The following is a 19,529-nucleotide window of genomic DNA, read 5'->3' as shown; positions in this document are numbered from 1 at the left end:
AGCTAGTGCAATGGGAAATGAATTTCGAAAAGGCAAATTCTGCATAAAACGAATATTTATCACTTCCTTTCTTCTTTATTTTTTTTTCTTCATCTCCAGGGAAATGAGGAGAATGACATGTAGCACTTAAAGTGGGGGTGTACTTTTCTTAAAATAATGCCATTTGAAAGCTTTCAAAATTAGGAATATTGCTTTAAATGACACTTTCTAGTAAGTGGCACTATTATTTGCATCGTTGCCTACATTTAACTGAACTGTGATCTTTAAATAATATATGTACATTAGAAAGTAAACTCAGTAGCTATTAATTTGTAAGAATATTAATCATCTAAAATTCAGAAAGTGAATTTTGTAATAAGTCTGAACATAACGAATCTATTTGGTATTCATGCGGGTGTCACAAGCAATTTCAGAGCTGTTACACTATAATTCCGTGCTACTTAATAGATATTAGGGTGGGAGCAGTTGTGTCACTGTAGATAAGACTCTTTCACAGTCCCCATGTCAAATTCACCTCTTAGTGGTGTTTAGAATTTAGCTGAAGTAAAATTACACGCTTGTGAAACCTGACAGGTTCAGGGATTTAGAGGCATTTTCCAGGAGCAAGAAAAAGTGAATTATGGTGAAAAAAGAAAAAGGAAAAAAGAGGCAGCAGGGAGGTATGGAGGTAGTCGAATATTGCTAAGATGAAACTTAGATATGTAAATTTTTAATTTGCATGGCAAATTAAAGAATGTAGATCCATGTATTTCCTTCTAGGTCTTCTCTTTTTATTATTCCATTCCAGATGAGAAATTGAAACAGTAAAATATAGGCCAATTTATAGGCCAAATGCTAGAATACCAGGTACAAGGATGTATGTCATATTTTAGAAATTCATTGATATTTTAAATAATTTTCTCGGTTAAATGAAAACATTTTTGCCATAGGACTCATAATGAAATCGCTACATTTAATGGACAGTTATTAGGTATTTAGGTACTCAAAAAATTTTTTTACTGGATATAATAAAACCTAAAATCAATAGCCATAGACAACAAAGAGAATATATTGATTTACATTTAACATACTTAAAGGAGAGGTTTGGTCCCATAACTCATTATCGTCTCCAGTGATTGAATTGCATGTTTTCTCTCCCTCTGATTCTCAGGACATTGGCTCCCTTGCACAACCACCACCAGCAATGACTGTACTCCCTCATTCACATCCTGCAAAGGTAAAGAAGATCGCTTTGGGGAGTTCATGCACAAGTGTAAGAAATCTTCATCCTTCAAGCCCACAGAAAATGTCTCTTTGAGTCTCATTGTCCAAAATGGGGTATGGGCCATCTTTAAATAAATATCTTTGTCCAGAAAAATGGGATGTATTGAGTAGCTTAAGCTAACCAGGGCCAAACTCTGATCCTGGAAAAGGAAGTTAGATGTATCTGAACAGAGTGGCTGGGAAATCCCCCCGGGACCTGGTTAGGATGGGGAAGGCAAGAAATGCATGCTGGCGAGGCCGCCGACGAGGTGCACTCTGCCAGGCACACATTTTAAATACACAATTTCATTTATTCCTCGGAGCAATCCTGCGTTCAGGACATTAAAGACGCCAAATTTCTAATGCATAAAGAAGTTGAAAAACATTTCAAGACCCACTTTAATATAAAGAATGGAAGAAGGCTCAAAAGAGGTCGTGTAAAAATCCAGATACTATGATTTCACCATCTTATTCATTGTGAATTTTCATGGGCTGATCATGTTCTTTTCTGCCAACAAACTTTATAATTGAAACTAAAAGTACAGCAGAAGACATGGAAATCATTTATGTATGCATAAATGTATAAAGTCAGATACAGAGTCTCCCTACCTCGCCTCTTTATTTCTTTGTTTCTAAACACAGAGACTTTTCACATAGGCTGAGAAGGTAATCTTAACACTGCCTTTTGTCCTCCTAAGATGCAGTGGGGAATATCATGAAGGGTCCTTGACTACAGTAATAAGTTCTATTGAGGCAGGAATTTTTGTCTGTCTTTTCTCCCTCATCTATGTACGTCTAGTTGTAAGAACAATAATTGAGACCAGGCAGGCACTTGATAAATATGTGTTGAATGAACAGATAAATGAGGGAATGAATTAATTAAAAGAGAGCAGTTAAAAGTCATGGTTTCTCATGGTTCTAGGCAAGGTGTGATGATCGATGGTGAAGAAAGAGGTCATGGGACTGAAATTTTTCAATAGCCTGCAAGCCCTTTCCTTGTCCAACCAGGGAGGAACAAGACTTTAGTCAGTGGGTTTCAGCAAGTGCAATGGAGGAAGCACAGAGCAGCTGTGTGCGCTGCAGCCTTGAACGGTTCAAGAGAGTCAGCCACCTGTCCCCTTTCTGTAAGTCAGCATATGTCTCCTATTAGAGACAGCCACATTTAGAAGCTGGACTTCCTCGGGACATTAAGGATAGTCACACATTATGGTCACCTAGGTATAAGAAATATATACACTTTTTAAAATATTCTTAACTAAATGTCAATTTTCAACTTACATTTGATTGCATGGAACAGCTTTGTATTTCAGACTTGAGGCTTTATTTCTTTAAGAGATAGTCTGTGACTTAAGAAAAATCAGGTTCAGGATGATTCATGCTTGAGGAGGTCTCCATATCAATTGATTTTGATTTTCCTATGGATACACTGACCAAAATAGACAGTTTCCTGAAAATATCTTAAGGGTGCACGACCCCGTTAAATCTGTGTCCCCGAGCCCTTCCTGAAATAGAGCCATATTTAAAAGTGTAGTCTGATAGTCAAAGAGAGTCAAAAGCAAACATCTGTGTTAATACCACCTCAGAATGGAGACAGATATTCCACACACCAGAAATCCCCTGGGTGTTCTTGATTATAATTCCTCTCCTTTAAAAATAACCATAATCCCAAGATCTTGGATTTTATGCCAGTTACTTTTCTTTATAGTCTTAAACTTGTGTATACATCTCTAACACAGTGTAGTTTATTCTTTGCCTATGGGTGTGTGTGTGTGTGTGTGTGTGTGTGTGTGTGTGTGTGTGTGTAATCTTACAGTATATATTTTTCAGTGTTTTGCTTTTTTCCCCTCAAACAAGGATACGACATAAAGATAGATGTGCGTGTATGTATGTGTGTATAAATATAAAATGTTATGGTATATAGAACTGTAGTTCATTTTTATTTTCATTATTTGTGTATGTTTTTGATTATCTGATTTTACCACAACTTATTCATCCATTCTACTGCTGATGGATACTTAGATTTTTCCAGTTTAAGGCTCTTATAATTAATAATGCTATGAACATTCTCATACATGTATCCTGATGCAAATATATACAACTTTCTCTAAGGAATATAATTAATATTAAAATTGCTGTAACATAAATATACCTCCAACTTTAGTAGATGTTGCACATCAGCTTTTCCATAAAAACAGATTCTGTGACAGAGATTTATGTGCAGATTGTTGACTAGAAAGTGCTTGTAAACTCAATATTCATGGGAGATAAGAAGGAAGCAGGATTGGGCAAAGTAAGGCTATAGTAAACTCTACAGAGAACCCTGACGGGGTGACTATGCTTCAGTTATTTTGTGTCGAGGCAATGGGACTTGGCCATTAGATACCCCCACTGACCCGTCATTATATTCCCCCAAGAAGGAGTGACCTTGCATAAAAAGTCTCTCTCCATCTGACAGCAACTCCTGGAGAGGATTGAGAACCGAGGGCTGCCCGCCAATACCCATACCAGCAGCTGAAAAAATAAATCCTACAGTCAAGGGATCTTGGCCACCAGAAGAGTATCCACTACAGTAGAGAATGCCATCTGACTTTATAAAGCAGTCAGATCAATTCAAATCTTTATGATATCTCTTAAAGAATATCAAAGAGAAGAAAACAGCTTCATGAAGCAAACATCTCAAATTTCCTCTTTGCTTTTCACTGTCGCCAGAGCCAGAGAAAGTAGAGCTATTCCCCCCAAAACTCTCTCTCCTCCAAGTGAAATGAAGTCTTTTTGAAATAACAAGAGAAGCATTGAGTTTAAGAAGAACGATGGAATACTTCTAACGCATGGAGGGAATTTGCGAGAAGGACCCAAGAGGTAGAACACCCATTGAAAAGGACCTAGTCGGAGTCCATTGCGAGCAACAGTATTTTGGTGCTTACTATCTCTCTATGCTCAGTCATTGCAAGCCCTCCCAACCTTTACTCAAGGACAAATTTCCAACCACATGAGTCTAAAACCCTGCTATACTTAAATCACCATCAGCTTTCGGCATGTCGTCGCCTCTTGCTATCCCAGCAGGAGTGAGGTCTGCGTGCACTAGATTTTTTTCTGATTTCCCCTTCCCACCTGTCATCCCAAGAAAATGATATGGGACCTACATGCTTTGTAGAGTTAATATCAGGGAAGCCTTGGCATTTTGAAAGGGGGAACCAATCTTAACAAGCTAAAAAAATCCTTGAACTGAAAAGTAATGAATAACACTTCCCTTATATCATTATTTTATACTCTGGTGTCTTCTAAATTTTGTTTTCGTGCCCTACTCTTAATATTACTTTGATGTCAAAAGTAAACCTTATTTACTTCTTACAAGGACGAAAAGAATTATACGATTGCATTGTTGATGTCGCACTGCAAGAGCAGACAACTCTGAGTTGCAGGAGTTTTCAAGTTTGATTTTTTTATATAAATATATCAAAGTGACTTTTCCCAAAGAATCTGGTAATTAAGGGATTACTATACCTCAGAAATTCCCATAATTTACTGATGAAGCATTCAGAAAATTGATATTTGTTTCCTCATTTTCTTTCCCAAGTAAGAACAAGCAAGTGAGTTCAGATGACTTGTCTAGGGTCACAGAGCAAGTCAAGAGCAAGAAGCTTCGTCCATTAATTCCAGTCAGGCAGGATGCATTGAGCATTGCTGGTAAGCTTTGCTCACTCAGTGAACACAGAGAAGACCAAAGTCATATGTTTGCTTCTGAGATTTTTCTCAGGGTGAGACCCACTGACCTGCAGAGGATTGATTGAAACTTCAGTATTGCCAAGCCTGTTAAGGGTAAGCTCTCTTGAAAATTAAACCTCAGCTTATGGTTTCTCCTTCAGTTCTCGGTAACATCTTGGACTGAGTCAGGAAGATGTCATATTTTCAAATACAGTAAGTGACTAACACAAATATTTTATTAGCCCATATTTTGTCCAATTTCCACAACCAAGAAGTGAGCTAAAAATCATGGCCATAATGTATTTCAAAAATCATAAAAATGCTTGTGATCTTCATCTGTGTAAATCTGAAGGCTTTACAGACCTTGTTCAAAACTGATCTACGTGAGGACTCTAGAAGCAGTTTTTACATCTAATCCAAAGTAATGAATAGATCCAAGTGTATTGTAAATAAGCCTCTCAATATGAAAGAATACAGAATAAAATAAGGAAAAGTCCCCAAAGTAAAACCCAAAGAGTCCTTTTCAGGGGCTGTAAACTCCTACATGACATGGCCCCTTCCCCATGACTTGCATTCGCTCATGTCCCGTTCCTTTCTCCTCCCTCCACTCTAGTCTCAATGCCTCTTCTATGTCCCTTCAAAACACTAGGCACCGTTCCAGCTGACAGCCCTCGTCCTTGCTGTCCTGTCTTCCCAGAACACCTCCTGGTTTATATTCACCGTCCTTGTCACAAGGAAGTCTTCTCTGGCCACTGTATCCAAAATGTTAATGTCTGCTGTGTGCCATGGTTCACTTCATTCTATTTCTCCTTAGCATATTTCACTACCTGATATATAGCTTTTGTTTTCATTTATTTGCCTTATTATGTTTCCTTCAGGAAGATGTAAGCTATGAGAGCAGGATTTTTTTTTATACTTCTTTAGCTTTAGTATCTAGAGCAACATTAAAATTTTCGATAATTTTACAGAAATAAAAACTGAAGCTCAAAGACACCATGATGGTTGCTTACTTACAATCGGGATGTAAGAAAGTGGCGGAGTTTGCACCATGGTTTCAGACTGTGGCCTAACACTTATTTCCTTACTTAGAGTTGCATTTCACCATTTATGCTTGTTGTGAGAGCTTTTAATTCCACGCTCTCACCAATTTCATTTTTACAAATGGTCACTGAAGTCCTTATTGATGACCAGTGGCAATGATTACAAGATTGGTAAGAAATAAAGAGAAAAAAAAAGAAGAAAAGATCAAACATGAAGCCAGTAATGACAAGCAAGAAGGAGGGGGAACTAATACAACATAGGAGAAGAAACTCAGGAAGGAATGAGCAGCAGTCAGTAATTCATATATACGTGGAAGTACGATGGGTATGTAAGGGGGGACGCAGAGGGTGAGTGATTATGGAAAATGTCAAAGTAAGCATGTAAGAAAATAATTTTTTATTCTAAGAAGAGGAAAGTAGCTAAACACTAAGATAAACTGAATTATGATGCTTTGGATGCCTAACAAAATGTCTTCCTGAGAGTGTGAGCATCCATACTTAATTAGGTGTTGCAAGGAAATCCTGATGATTATGCTACGTTTGCGTCTACAAAGAAACATTATGGTTAACAGAGTAGCATAAACTATTTGAATGTCTGGAATTTTTACTCATTTACACTGAGTATGGAAGAGGTAAAAAATGGGCTCAGCCCTCATGTAGTTGGTGATTGAGACAGTCTATCTGTGGTGTATAAGATTTCAGTTCCTCCTGCCCCTCTGGATCCTGCTTTAGACTTACATGTCCACCTCCTTTGCTATCTATACTAAAGCAAGCACCCCTCCCTCAGTCCTCATTATTAGGCTTGGTTATATGACCTGCTTTTACCAGTATAAAGTATGAGGAAGTGACTGTGTGCTAGTTCTGGGTCAAAGCCTTAAGAGACATCATGTATATTTTTTCAGGTGCATAATATTCCTTTGATCACCATGAGAAGACGAGGTCCCAGAAAGCTTCTGATATTTCATCACAGACCCCAGAATGAGACACAAGTAGTACACCTGAAACTGAAGCCTTGTACCAAGCCAAGCTCAACCACTGCAGACCAATTAGCAAGAAAAATAAATGCTGAGTGGTGTAAACCATGAATTTGGGGATGGCTGTTATAAAGCATTATTGCTGTAATAGCTAACTTACACACTGTCCAAAGAACTGATCTGGCTCTCTCTCCCTTAACCTATAGAATAGTATAGCTCTAATGATATCCCGCTGCCTGACTTCATGTCTTAGTTCTACAACTTTCTGTCTGTGTGACTGCAGGCAAGTTATTTAAACTTTCTGAGCTTCAGCCTCTTTATTTGTAATACAGGAACAGTGAAGTTACAGGGAGGACTAAAAGAGATGATGTATGAAAAATACATAGTAAATCCTTAATAAATATTAACTGCTGTATTGCTATAATTGCTATTACTATTATTATTGCCACCACCAGTTAGACTTTGATCAGCCAAAAATAGATTTTTTTTAGTAATTTTGGCTATTTTTAGTAATTTTGGACTTCCAGGGAAGCATCTCTCACAGCCTCTCCCATGCACTAATCTGGTCCCACCTCAAAAGTCTTCTTAGATTCAAGCCTTAGAAGCAATATCTGAAAGTATCTTCTATCAGATTCTTGCCACCTTAAGAAGGTAGGAAAGGAAGGGAGCCTAAAGGAGAGAAATAACAGCCATATCTCATTTTTTAAAAATCTACATGCTATGTATTCCCAGATAATAAACTCTGCCTGCACTCAGGTCCCAGGTTTCCATTTACCCATGAGAGCCTGGCACACAGAGACACTCTCTGGGGAGCCTCCAGGACCTCTGTGAATTCTATTCTAAATTGATCTAACTCAGTTCACATATACGAATAGATTAAGCTTTATCTAAGAAGCATTTTTAGTTGGTAAAAGTGATTTCTGAGAAAGTTTCTTTATCCATACAGCAAAATTGTAAATAAGGCTGTGGCTATAAACATTATGGAAGGCAAACCCCAAAAGTACACAGTATAATTCAGAGTGTTGGGAGGTCAGACTGCTAGATGGGGCTGTAATTCTCCCCAACTCTGATCAGAGTTATTTTCATTACCACAGTGCCTACCATATAGAAAGTTATTGGTAGTACTCTTTACACTCCTCAAACTAGAGGTCAGGCCTCCTAGGAGAAGGAGGAAAACCTACCGAAAGATATTTAGGGGACTCTTGAGTCCCAAGGTCATACAACTCTACTGAATTATTAGATATACATTTAGAGAGGAGACTTCTTTATGTGCTTGACAGCTCCAACTATAAAGAAATACCACAGAAAAATAATTCACATAAATATTTTAAGGGTCACAAATTGCTTTTGTAGAACCGTCTACTCCACAGACAATCCTTAGCGAATAATAATGAGGAGGAAGAACTTTTGCTTTTGGCTGCATTATTTTGCATTTTAGAAATGGGCACCTATCTCAATGCCAAGTTCCAAAATAGTGTTTGTCAAACTTTTTTCATTATCATCCCCTTAAAGAACATTATTTTACTCTTTATTCCCTGATGCCTCCTCTCCTCCAAAATATTAACATCAGACATACTATATATAAACTTGATCTACATCTGTGCTTTATTTAAAAATAGTAATTTTTTCTGCTCTTCCCCCAAGAACAAATATTTGTCCCCCAAGAACAAATATTTGTCCCCCAAGGGTCAGTATCACTATTGTTAACAATATTATGTTGTATATTTGAAAGTTGCTAAGAGAGTAAATCCTAAAAGTTCTCACCACAAGAAAAAAAAATTTGTAACTATGTGTGGTAGTGGGTGTGAACTATATTTATTCTGCTAATCATTTCACTATGCATATATACATATAAAATCATGTTCTACACCTAAGATTATGTTATATAACAATTATGCTTCAATAAAAAATAAACTCAAAATGGATTAAAGACTTAAATGTAAAACCTAAAACTTTAAACTGCTAAAGGAAAACGTAGGGAAAAAGCTTCTGTACGTTGGTCCAGGCAATCATTTTTCCAGATATGATCCCAAAAGCACAGCCAACAAGAGCAAAAATAGGTAAATGGGATTACATTCAACAAAAATACTTCTGTACAGAAAGGAAACAATGAACAGAGTAGAGGGACAACCTATGACATAGGAGAATACTTGCAAAACATTCATCTGAAAAGGGATTACTATCCCGAGATGTAAGGAACTCAAACAATTCAATAGCAAGAAAATAAATAACTTGATTAAAATATGGGCAAAGGACCTGAATAGGCATTTCTCAAAAGAAGACATACAAATGGGCAACGGTGATATGAAAGGGTGTATGTACTCTATTACTAGTTATCAGGGAAATGTGAATCCAAACCCCACTGGGATATCACCTTATATCTGTTAGGATGGCTATTATAAAAAAGATAAGAGATGACACGTGTTGGCAAAGGTGTGGAGAAAAGGAACATTTATCTACTGTTAGAGGAAATGTACCTTGGTACTGCCATTACAGAAAACGGAAAGGAATGTCCTCAAAAGTTTCAAAATAGAACTGCCACATGAGTCAGCTCTCTCACTTCCGGCTATATAACAAAAAGAAAATTAAATCTGTTGCTCCGAAAGATATCTGCACTCCCATGTTGTCTACAGTATTATTCACTATAGCCAGGATACAAAAACAACCTACATTTCCATCTATGGATGAATAGATAAAGAATAAATAATGAATAAGGAAATATTGTTCAGCATTAAGTAAGAAAGGAAATCTTGCCATTTGTGACAATATTAATTAACCTGGAGGACATTATGCTAAATGAAATAAGCCAATCACAGAAAGATAAATACTGCATGATCTCACTTACACCTGAAATCTAAAAGAGTAGAAATCATAGAAGCAAAGAGTAGAAGGATGGTTGCCATGGGCTGGGGGTTAGGGAAAATGGAGAGAGATTTGTCAAAGCATGTAAAGTTTCGGTTATTCAGAATAAATAATTTCTGGGGATCTAGTGTACAGCATGCTGCCTATAGTTAATAACATTGCATTGTATACTTGGAATTTGTTAGTATACCCCCCTACACATACAAAACCATACCTATGTATGGTGATGGATATGACCATTAGCTTGATTGTGGTAATCATCTCACAGTGTATAGGTATTTCAAAACGATATGTTGTTATACCTTAAATATATACAATTTTTATTTGTCAATCATACCTCAATAAAACTAGAAAAAAAATTTTAAGTTAATTCAATTAAAATTAAGCAAAAACAAATATCTGGTTCAGTTACACTGGACATATTTTAAGGGCTCAATAGCCGCATGTAACTAGTTGCTAACATATTGAATAATACACATAGAACAGTTTCATCATCACAGAAAGTAATATTGGATAGTGCTGTGCTAAAATACTCATGATCCATGATGGAAAATTGGCTTGTGAGAATGGGATCTATCATTTCCAAGATTTACTAACTATGATGAAATTTCTGGTATAAATGGGTATGAGTCCGACACAATAACTGGTCCATGGTAATCCTCAATCAATACGCGCTGAATTAATAGCTGTTGTGCCAGAGCTTCCTGAGCTGTAAAGATCAATAAACCTTTAATCGTTGCTGTTACTGACTCTTTTGTTATTTACCTTCCTCATTTGCAAGAAATTAAGAAGCAGATAACACTTCAGGTTTCTGTTACAGGACAAACCCTGAAATGAGCTTATACATATGAGTGCTTTGAGAAGCATACTGCTCTAAAGCAGCACTGTTTTATAACGTGTTCCACAAATGTTTAAAGGTGTTAAATAGGTTACAGATCCAAGCAATGAGTTAGGGAAACGAAGTTCATGCTAAACAAAACTAGGAGGGAAATATTTTTGAGATGCAGGCCAGTATCTTCTCTCCAGACAGGAGGCTGTATCCCTCCCACTCCTGCACTACTCCAATTAGAGCCACTGTTCTTTCCTGTGTGCAGTGCCTCAGGGAGGGATGTGAAAAGCAGAGAAAATAGCTGCCATCCTGCACTCGGTTTCCAAAAGTCTAAGTCCTTAGAGAAGAGGCAGGACTAGAGGCAGAAACAAATGATTTGGGAGAAATATTAGTAGTGAAAGCAGTGCCTACAATCTTCCCTCCACTCACTTAAAAAAAAAAAGAGATGATTTTCTGGACTAGGGGAAGGAGAAAGGGGAAAAATGGTGGCAGCATAGACACTGGTGGTATCTGGACAGGGGTTCCGAGCCTCGTCCTGGAAGGTGCAATTCCCAAGACGAAATGTCTCATGTAGTTTGTTTAGTAAGTGTATCTCTGCAGAGCATGCGTGGGTAGCCTCACAGGGAGCTCTCTGTCCCAGTGCAGCAAAATTGGAACAGTCACACTCAGCCTAGAGGGGGAAGAGGGAGCATGGTATCCAAAAGGGCCGAACAGACAGAAATAAACACTGGTCTGCTCACTCGACATGCAGGGCCAGGCAGGATGAAGGACAGGTCAGAGGCCACTTTGCATGGACAGATTGCTAACAGGGCAGATAGTTCTATCCTTGGGACAAAAGAACGCTCTAACACAGCAGAGCATCACGCTAAATGTCACTGTCTGTGAAGGGCTTGCGAAAACATCACTTGCTGTGAATCGGAACGAATGGATATTTCGCAGCTGCAGGAGGCAAGAGGTTTCCCCATTTGCTGGACATTGCACGGAGAAGGGTGCTTGGGCGGGCATGGCTGACACACCACAGATCAGGATCCCGGAGAGGGATATGCTCTTGGTGCTGAGCCTTCATGCCGGAAGCTGGGAGCCCTATTTTCTCAGAGCATCTTGGAACACACACAAAAATGCCTGTTTCACCAAATGGTTTTCTCCTATCAACCAATTAACAAGCTATCAACAAACACAGTTTTAAGTGAACTGGAGGCAAAAAATAGAGGAATGATTTTGAAACATGGGACACCACAACAGGTACGGGCTACTTAGGCCTGTATATCAGTGCAGTACTAACTAGTAAAAACAAGCCTGATGCTTCTTTGATGCGTGCATATGGGAGTAAATTAGCCCAAAATGAGGTTGATAGAGGGAAGAGGACTAAAATGGGGTAGAAAGGTAGAATCAGGAGAGAAACTCTAGGGAATGAGGTTCTGAGGCAATTTAGAGCCATAAAGATTTTGACATACACCTGTGCTCTGATCAACGCGCTGGAAAACAGAGCTAAATTTTAATTTTTAAAATAATTACACACTTAAAGTGAATAAGGAAAAAAATTCATGCCCGAAGAAGTCATTACATAATAGAATGTTATTAAATTAAAGCCATTATTTTAATTAATATTTAAGAAAAATCTTATAATAACATGGGAATTATTTGCTATGGAAAAAATTTTAATTAGATGCATTATATGCATAGTATGACCACAGTTATATAAATTTCTATATATATACATGTATATGAAGAAGAAAAGAAAATGTATTAGAAAATTAATAATAGTTTTCTCTGGATAGTGTTAGTGTTTTAATCTTTCTATTCTTTTAAGTGTTCCTAATTTTTATAATAATTATTTTTATAATGCAAAAATGAACCTTACTTGAAATACTATCTGCACTCTTAATAGTTTTAGAATTAAAACATTCATTAAGCAAAACTTAACTATGTCTCACTGGTTAAAATTTAATTTTGAATAATGATCCATTTCCTATCCAGGTTATATAATATTAATTATATTCATTCTTTCATTCATTCACTTTTTTATTTAGTCACCCACTTATTTATTCTTTTACTTGTCTATTTCTTTCTAAAGAAATGCTTCATGACAGAAGTCAGCAACCTATAGTCCAAGAACCAAACCCTTGCACACCATCTGGTTTTGTACGTCTTGCTAGCCCAGAATGGCTTTTAAATTTTTATAGTTGAAAACAATAGAAAGAAAAATAAAATTTTGTGATACATGAAATTTATATGAAATTTAAATTGCCTCTCCAGGTCCTAATTTCCTCATCTCCAAAAGGAAGCTGTTGGTCCAAAATATGTTTTTGATTCTTGATCCCAGTTTGAGACCATAAAGGCAGCACATACAGACAGCGGAAGGTGGCTCTTGGGCCTGCTGCACTGCCAAAAAACAGTGACAGCTCCCACAACCATCTCAAGGGAAATAAAATACTATATCATTATTCCGAAACTCCACCTCCGACATCATTTACGTAATGATCTGATATAAGTGAAACATCTTTGGTTTGTTGTACCTAATAAATCAAACTAAGAGCAAAATTGAAGGTACATTTATAATTTTTAGACATGGTGCCCCAAACCTTAATGAATGCTCCTGGAACCGTGTTCTACCATAGCTACATGGATATTCATGTCGGAGCTTTAGGTATGTGGAAACAGACTGGGCCAACGCTATTTCAGGCACGTCCCCCACTCTTAGGCATTCAGAATCATGACAGAATTTTCTCGTACTTCCAGCTGCCTAATATATTAAGAAGTTTTTAAATGTGTTTTAATGACTCAAATAGAAGCTTTAAGCACAAGAGTTTATGATAGTTTTCATAGTTTCTTTCTAATTGTATTACCCTATAATAGTACATTGGGGACAATCATAAAAGGAAATCTTAGATGACTAAATGCTAAAAGGAATTTGATAAGCTGGTGGTGGATGCAAGTTAACACAACTCTTTATTAGAGATATGTGTGGAATTATGCATTTAGGTCTAAACATCAACCATACAGGTCAGTTTAAGAGGGGTCTTTAAGCAAAAAAAAAAAAAAAAAAAGACATAGGTTTCATGGACAGCAAGTTGAATTTGCATCAACATTTAAAGTTCTTTGCATTGTATTAGAAAGGGGAATATAATGTGGTCCCATGCAAGAGCAGCTTCAAGGGTGTGTAAGACCAGTGTAGTCACACAGGGCCTACTTTTGGAAACTTAAAAAGGCCCCACACTTGGTTTAATGCTTCGCTGCCACTGTCCTGAAATGCTTAATAATCGTTGATAAAGGGGCCCTGCATTTTATTTTGCACTGGGAACTACAACTTGTGTGACCTTTTTGACATTCTGAAAAAGCAGCATAAGAAAAACATTAAATATCACAAACAGGGCCCATTAACATAAGATGTGTTGTTTAAAAGGAGCGAAGGTAGCATTTTCTCTCTGTTCCTGAAGGTCCACTTCACTGTTACATGTCAGTTGCTCACAGCACACCATACTGATCTCTGTACTACCTGCCTCTTGCATCTTTGCCTTTCAGTAATGTTCAAAGACTGTTAAATTCAAAATACTTAAAAATCAAGGTCAAAAAAAATTGTATTTCAATCTGTATAATTTCCTACACACTTTAATCCAAGCTGCCAATCTTTTTTAAGTGAAAATTTCATAAGATGAGAGTGAGGGTGTGGGGAGGCTAAGTCAGAGAAAGACACACCAGGTTCTCAACTTCCCATCATCCAGCATCTTATTTTGCGGATCTATTCATAGGAAATACTTGGAAATTACCACAAAATAAAAAAATAATGATCAGCCATATAGGACAGTTAATCTAATTAATGACATGGCCTCCTAAACTAGTCTGAACAGGAAAATCATATAAGCATATGAAAAATGCATACGAAAAAAAGCAACTTTCTTTTTCTGCTCACTTAAAGAGAAATGGCTTAATGCAGCACGACTGATTACTGATTACAGAAATAAAATTCTGGATGGCATGCCTCTCTAATCACAAATAAAACCAAGTTTTGTTTTTGTTTTTGTTTTTGTTTTTCTGGGAGGTAGGAATCAATGAGAAATGAGGGCATGAAGAAAGATGCCAGGGTTTTACTTTTCCTAAATACCAGCCCCATAGTTTGCCAAATAGGATCAAGCAAGGGTTGATCAGCTAAGCAATATATCTAACATTTGGCAGAAAATAGTAAAATCTAAATCACTTCAAATATTTCAACATCTCACTCATCTTTTCAGGGGTAATTAATATCTGTAATCAATTACCCATTACCCTATAAAAGCAAAGAGAAAATTATTTTATTAATAAGAAACCTTCTTTTAATTCTTAGAACTAAGATTCTTTTAAAAAATTTATTAAAGTATATGTGGCATACAGTATTGTATTATTTTTAGTAGTTTTAGCTGTACAACATAGTAATTTGACATTTATATACCCTACGATGTGATCACCATTATGTCTATTGACTATCTTTCACCACGCGAAGTTAAATTGACTATATTCCCTGTGTTGTCTTCTATGTTCATTACAGCAGCATTTACAATAGTCAAGATATGGAAGTACCTTAGGTGTACAGCAATAGATGAATGGATAAAGAAGATGTGACACACACACACACACACACACACACACACACTCACACAAACACACACAGTGGAATACTACTCAGCCATAAAAAAGAGTGAAATCTTGCCATTTGTGACAGCATGGATGAACCTAGAAGGTATTATAGTAAGTGAAATGAGTTGGAGAAAGACAAATGCCATACGATTTCACTTATATGTGAAATCTAAAAAGACAACAAAAAAAGGACAAAACAAAATAAAAATACTCATAGAAGTAAGATTATTTAAACTGAATGCATAAATTGATATTCTTCAGTTAATGTCAAATTTCCTGTTTTTAATTTATGATGGAAAGCACAAGAGTTCATAGGCAATGATGAATTTTGTCTAATTAATATTGATGGGTAATCGATTATTAGTTATCATATAAGATGAAGTCATAGTACTATGCAAAGAATTTTTAGAAAGCTAATAATTAGCTAATATCAGGTAATTTAGATATCCTTATAGGTAAATCCTAGGATAATAGTATTTAGCAACTGGCTGTGACCTTAGCAATCATCTGGTACAATTACTTCAAGGGACAAAATTTTTAAAAAACTATGACCTAAATATTTTAAATGACTAGGTCATGGTCATGTAGCTAATTAGTAGCAAAGACTGAAATTAAACTTGGGTCTCTTAAGAATAATTCCAGTCTCCTCTCCATTGTACCTGCTGGCAATCCTACAGAGACCAGAGTAAATCCAAAATTTATCTATACATTCGAGATCTGTTTGGATGGAATAGGAAATTCATTCTAATCGTAAGTGAAAAAAAATGGAACAAAAGTATATAGAGTATAATCTCAACAAAAAAATATGTAAAATGATAATAGTAATCATCTCTAGATGAGTGGATTAGAGATACTTTTAACATATTCTTTAAAATTTTCTGTATTTTCTATAATTTATAATCGCAACGAAATTATACACATAATTATGTATTGGAAGAGAGAATTATACTACTATATGTTATAGAAATGATGCTCTAAATTATATTATTCTATATTATAAGATATATTACTATAAAATACATATTTCATATAATTTACTAGAATATACTTATATTCTTATATGATAAAAAACTTATATCAGTGTTTTCCAAAACATTATTTCTTTAATGCAAGTTCATTAGGATGACTCTCATAAAAAAAGAGCTTGGTGGAGAAATCAGCTCTGGAAATACTTCAAATTCTATCTTTAATTTAATGATTCACAATTTACACTATCATAATAATAGTTTCAAGACATGCTACTGTAAAGAAAGTGACTTAAGTTTGTTTAAGCCAGCATTTCCCTAACTTATGTGATGACAGCACTGTTATAAGGCACATGGTAGACTTACTAAATAAGGTTGGGAAAACCTCAAAACTCTTTAAAACATCAAATCTTCCACTCACAGGTAGGTCAATAATAGAAGGCTCTTAACTGAGCAACGCTTACAAATATTTTTATGGTACACTTGTAAAATGAACTGTAGATTTGAAATGTATAAATAATTGGACCTATATCTGAAAAGTTCTTTTTCTTAACCTGTGAGTATGTAATGAAATAGGCAATGAGAAGGTGATTTCTATGAGTTATCACTCTAAGTTTTCATTCATTGATTTTAGTGTTCAAGATGATTAATTTTAATTTTGCTTCTGCCCAAGGCCTTCTTACAGAAGATCAATAATATTATAATTAAGAATATCAACCGAAGTAAGGCTAGAACCATATCACTTTCTTTATCTTAGTCTGGATGCTAGTGCCTAAAATGGGATTAGTTCAATGACTTTATTTTCATATCCAGGGTGTCAAACCAACTTATTGACTTCAAAAATCCATACAAATAACTTGAAACATAACTTGAGTATGTATATCCTCATCACTTCCCTTCCTTCTAAAAACTCTTCCCTAAGTTAAACTATTTCTACTCAAATGTTTCTATTTACCTCAACAGCAGATATTTCATAGCCTCTTCATGTCTCAGTGTTTCATCTTTTCATCTACAAAACAGGAAGGAGAATGGCACCTACCATTAGATTTACATACAAATTAAATAAGATACTACATGATATATGCTCAAAACAGTGCCCGACACATGGTAAGTCCTCAGCAAGTGTTATATATGAATCTGAAACGAGATATAATTTTTCTCTCTCTGTTTCTATTATTGGAAATACTGTCTTCTCCCAGCTTGCTTTTTCTCTTACTTTTCTCAATTTACTACACACATTATGCAAAATTTACTTCCCTCAATCCCACACTGCACACATACACACACATGCGCGCGCACACACACACACACACTACAGAACATACAGATTATGCAACTCTTTTAAAAGTCTTTTTAGTTCTTTCTTTGAAATCATTGTTTAATCTACTCTTTTAATTCTATCTCCTTACTACTATATTAGAATTCATTACCTTACATCTGAACTAATAAAATCGTAGAGTACTTGGTCTCTGTACTTGAAAACGATTTCTTCCCCAATCTATTCTGTAAATAGTATTTCTAAAATTTTATTTTGATTCAGTCAGTGCTCAGCTCATAAGCTATCGCTAACTTTCTGTTTCTTACAGGATAAAATCTAAAGTCCAAAGACCATTGCAGGTATTCCATAGAGGTCTAAGAGTTCTATTTCATATTCTCCAAATGAAGTCTCCACTCTAACTTTTATTTTACTATGCTACTGGTGTAAAATAACGGGATCTCTCTTCTCTGTCTTTCCAAATGAGACTAACTGATCTTAAAGACTCGGCTCAAACCATATTTCTTTATAAATCCTCCCTGAATACTTTCGTTCTGATGTAGACCTTTTATTACCTTTTTCTGCATCTCTGGCAATTCTTTAAAATGACTTAGTTAACAATATTACATGTGTCTGGGGAGACGTCTATTTTATTTTGAATGTATGTGATGAATCTCCATCTATTTTGCCAGAAGTGTCCAGGGAAGACAGATCCATATCCAAAGTAAATGTCCATTTCAGTAAGAACAAAGCACTGCCTGTTCCGTGATGGAAGTGGCCCAGCGAAATCAATCTGCCACCAGTTAACTGGCTGATCTACCCAGGGAATGGTGCCATATTGGGGACTTGGAGCTGGTATCTGCTACAGGAAAATAAGATACTCAGCAACAGCTACGTAGCCACTCACCTTGCTGGGTGAAAGTTTATGCTGCTGAGGCCCCTGAATAACGTCTATCCCAGCCACCACAGCCTCTTTGTTCTTGAGCCCATTAGAGAATGACAAGAGTCAGAAAAGAGACTGACTGGTATCTATAAAACAGGTCATCCTACTCACTTGCTTCATAACATTATCCTTTACTGAGTTAACTCGCTGATGAAAATTCACGTGGGATACAAATAATTCAAACAAGTTTCCCCTAATCTGCGAGAGCAAAACTTCCTCTCAGATTCCTCTTCCTTGCAAGGAATTGGCTTACACTATTGTGCAGGCCAAGTAAGCAAGTCTGAAATCCACAGTTCAGGTGATTGAGAAGGTCAGGCTGGAACCAACAGGCAGGACCTGAAGCTGCTGCCCACAGGTGGAATTATTTCTTTATCAAATCTCGACTCTACTTTTAAGGTTGGCCAACTGATCAGATCAGGCTCACCCAGTTTATCCAGGACAGCCTCCCTTACTTAACTTCAGTGTTATTTTATGGACTTTAACTACTTCTGCAAAATACTTTCATAGCAACACCTAGATTAGTATTTATATTTGATTAAATAATGAGGACTGTAGCCTAGCCAAGCTGACACATCACAAAACCATCACAACAGAGCTGACATGTTCTGAGGTAGGAAGATTGAGAGAAGAACTAAAAAAAAAAAAGGTTCAGAGATGTGTTTCTAGATATGCTAAGTTTGAGATGTCAAGCAAGTAGCTGGATATACATACCTTGATTTGAAGAAGCTGCAGAAATACATTTGAGGACCATCAGCTATTTAAATCGTGAAAATGGATGAGATCATTGGGGGAGTGAGCCCTCGGGGCACTTTTGCGCTAACAGGTTTGAGACATGAATGATGAACCTAAGAAGAAGAAAATCGTTGATGCAAATGTAGCATCCTGGAATCGAAGTAAAGAAAGTGTTTCAAGAAGTAAGGAAGCTGTGCCAATAAGTGCAGATTTTTCAGATATAATGAGAAATGCAATTTCAACATTGAATAAATGGTAAATGCTGTTTGGTGATCTTGCAAGAGCTAATGATAAAGGATGTGATGGGATTAGACTTAATGGACTCATGATAGATTGTCTCATCAAGGCTATAAATGTTAGGACACTGGCAG

The 19,529-nt window shown here is 36.3% G+C and overlaps 1 long non-coding RNA gene across 1 annotated transcript; it reads right to left on the bottom strand.

Moving 5' to 3' along the window:
* Positions 1–986: 986 nt before the first annotated feature.
* Positions 987–19,322, bottom strand: LOC107499248. The gene is made up of 3 exons (XR_001594217.2): positions 19,138–19,322; positions 17,184–17,237; positions 987–1,208 (listed from the first exon to the last, which is right to left on the bottom strand). It is a non-coding gene; the product is annotated as an uncharacterized LOC107499248 (long non-coding RNA).
* Positions 19,323–19,529: the final 207 nt, after the last annotated feature.

Source organism: Rousettus aegyptiacus, unplaced genomic scaffold, assembly GCF_014176215.1.
Source record: "Rousettus aegyptiacus isolate mRouAeg1 unplaced genomic scaffold, mRouAeg1.p scaffold_m13_p_5, whole genome shotgun sequence".
Lineage (NCBI taxonomy): Eukaryota > Metazoa > Chordata > Mammalia > Chiroptera > Pteropodidae > Rousettus > Rousettus aegyptiacus.
Note: the sequence above shows the minus strand (reverse complement) of the source record. Positions and strands in the feature narration are given on the sequence as shown.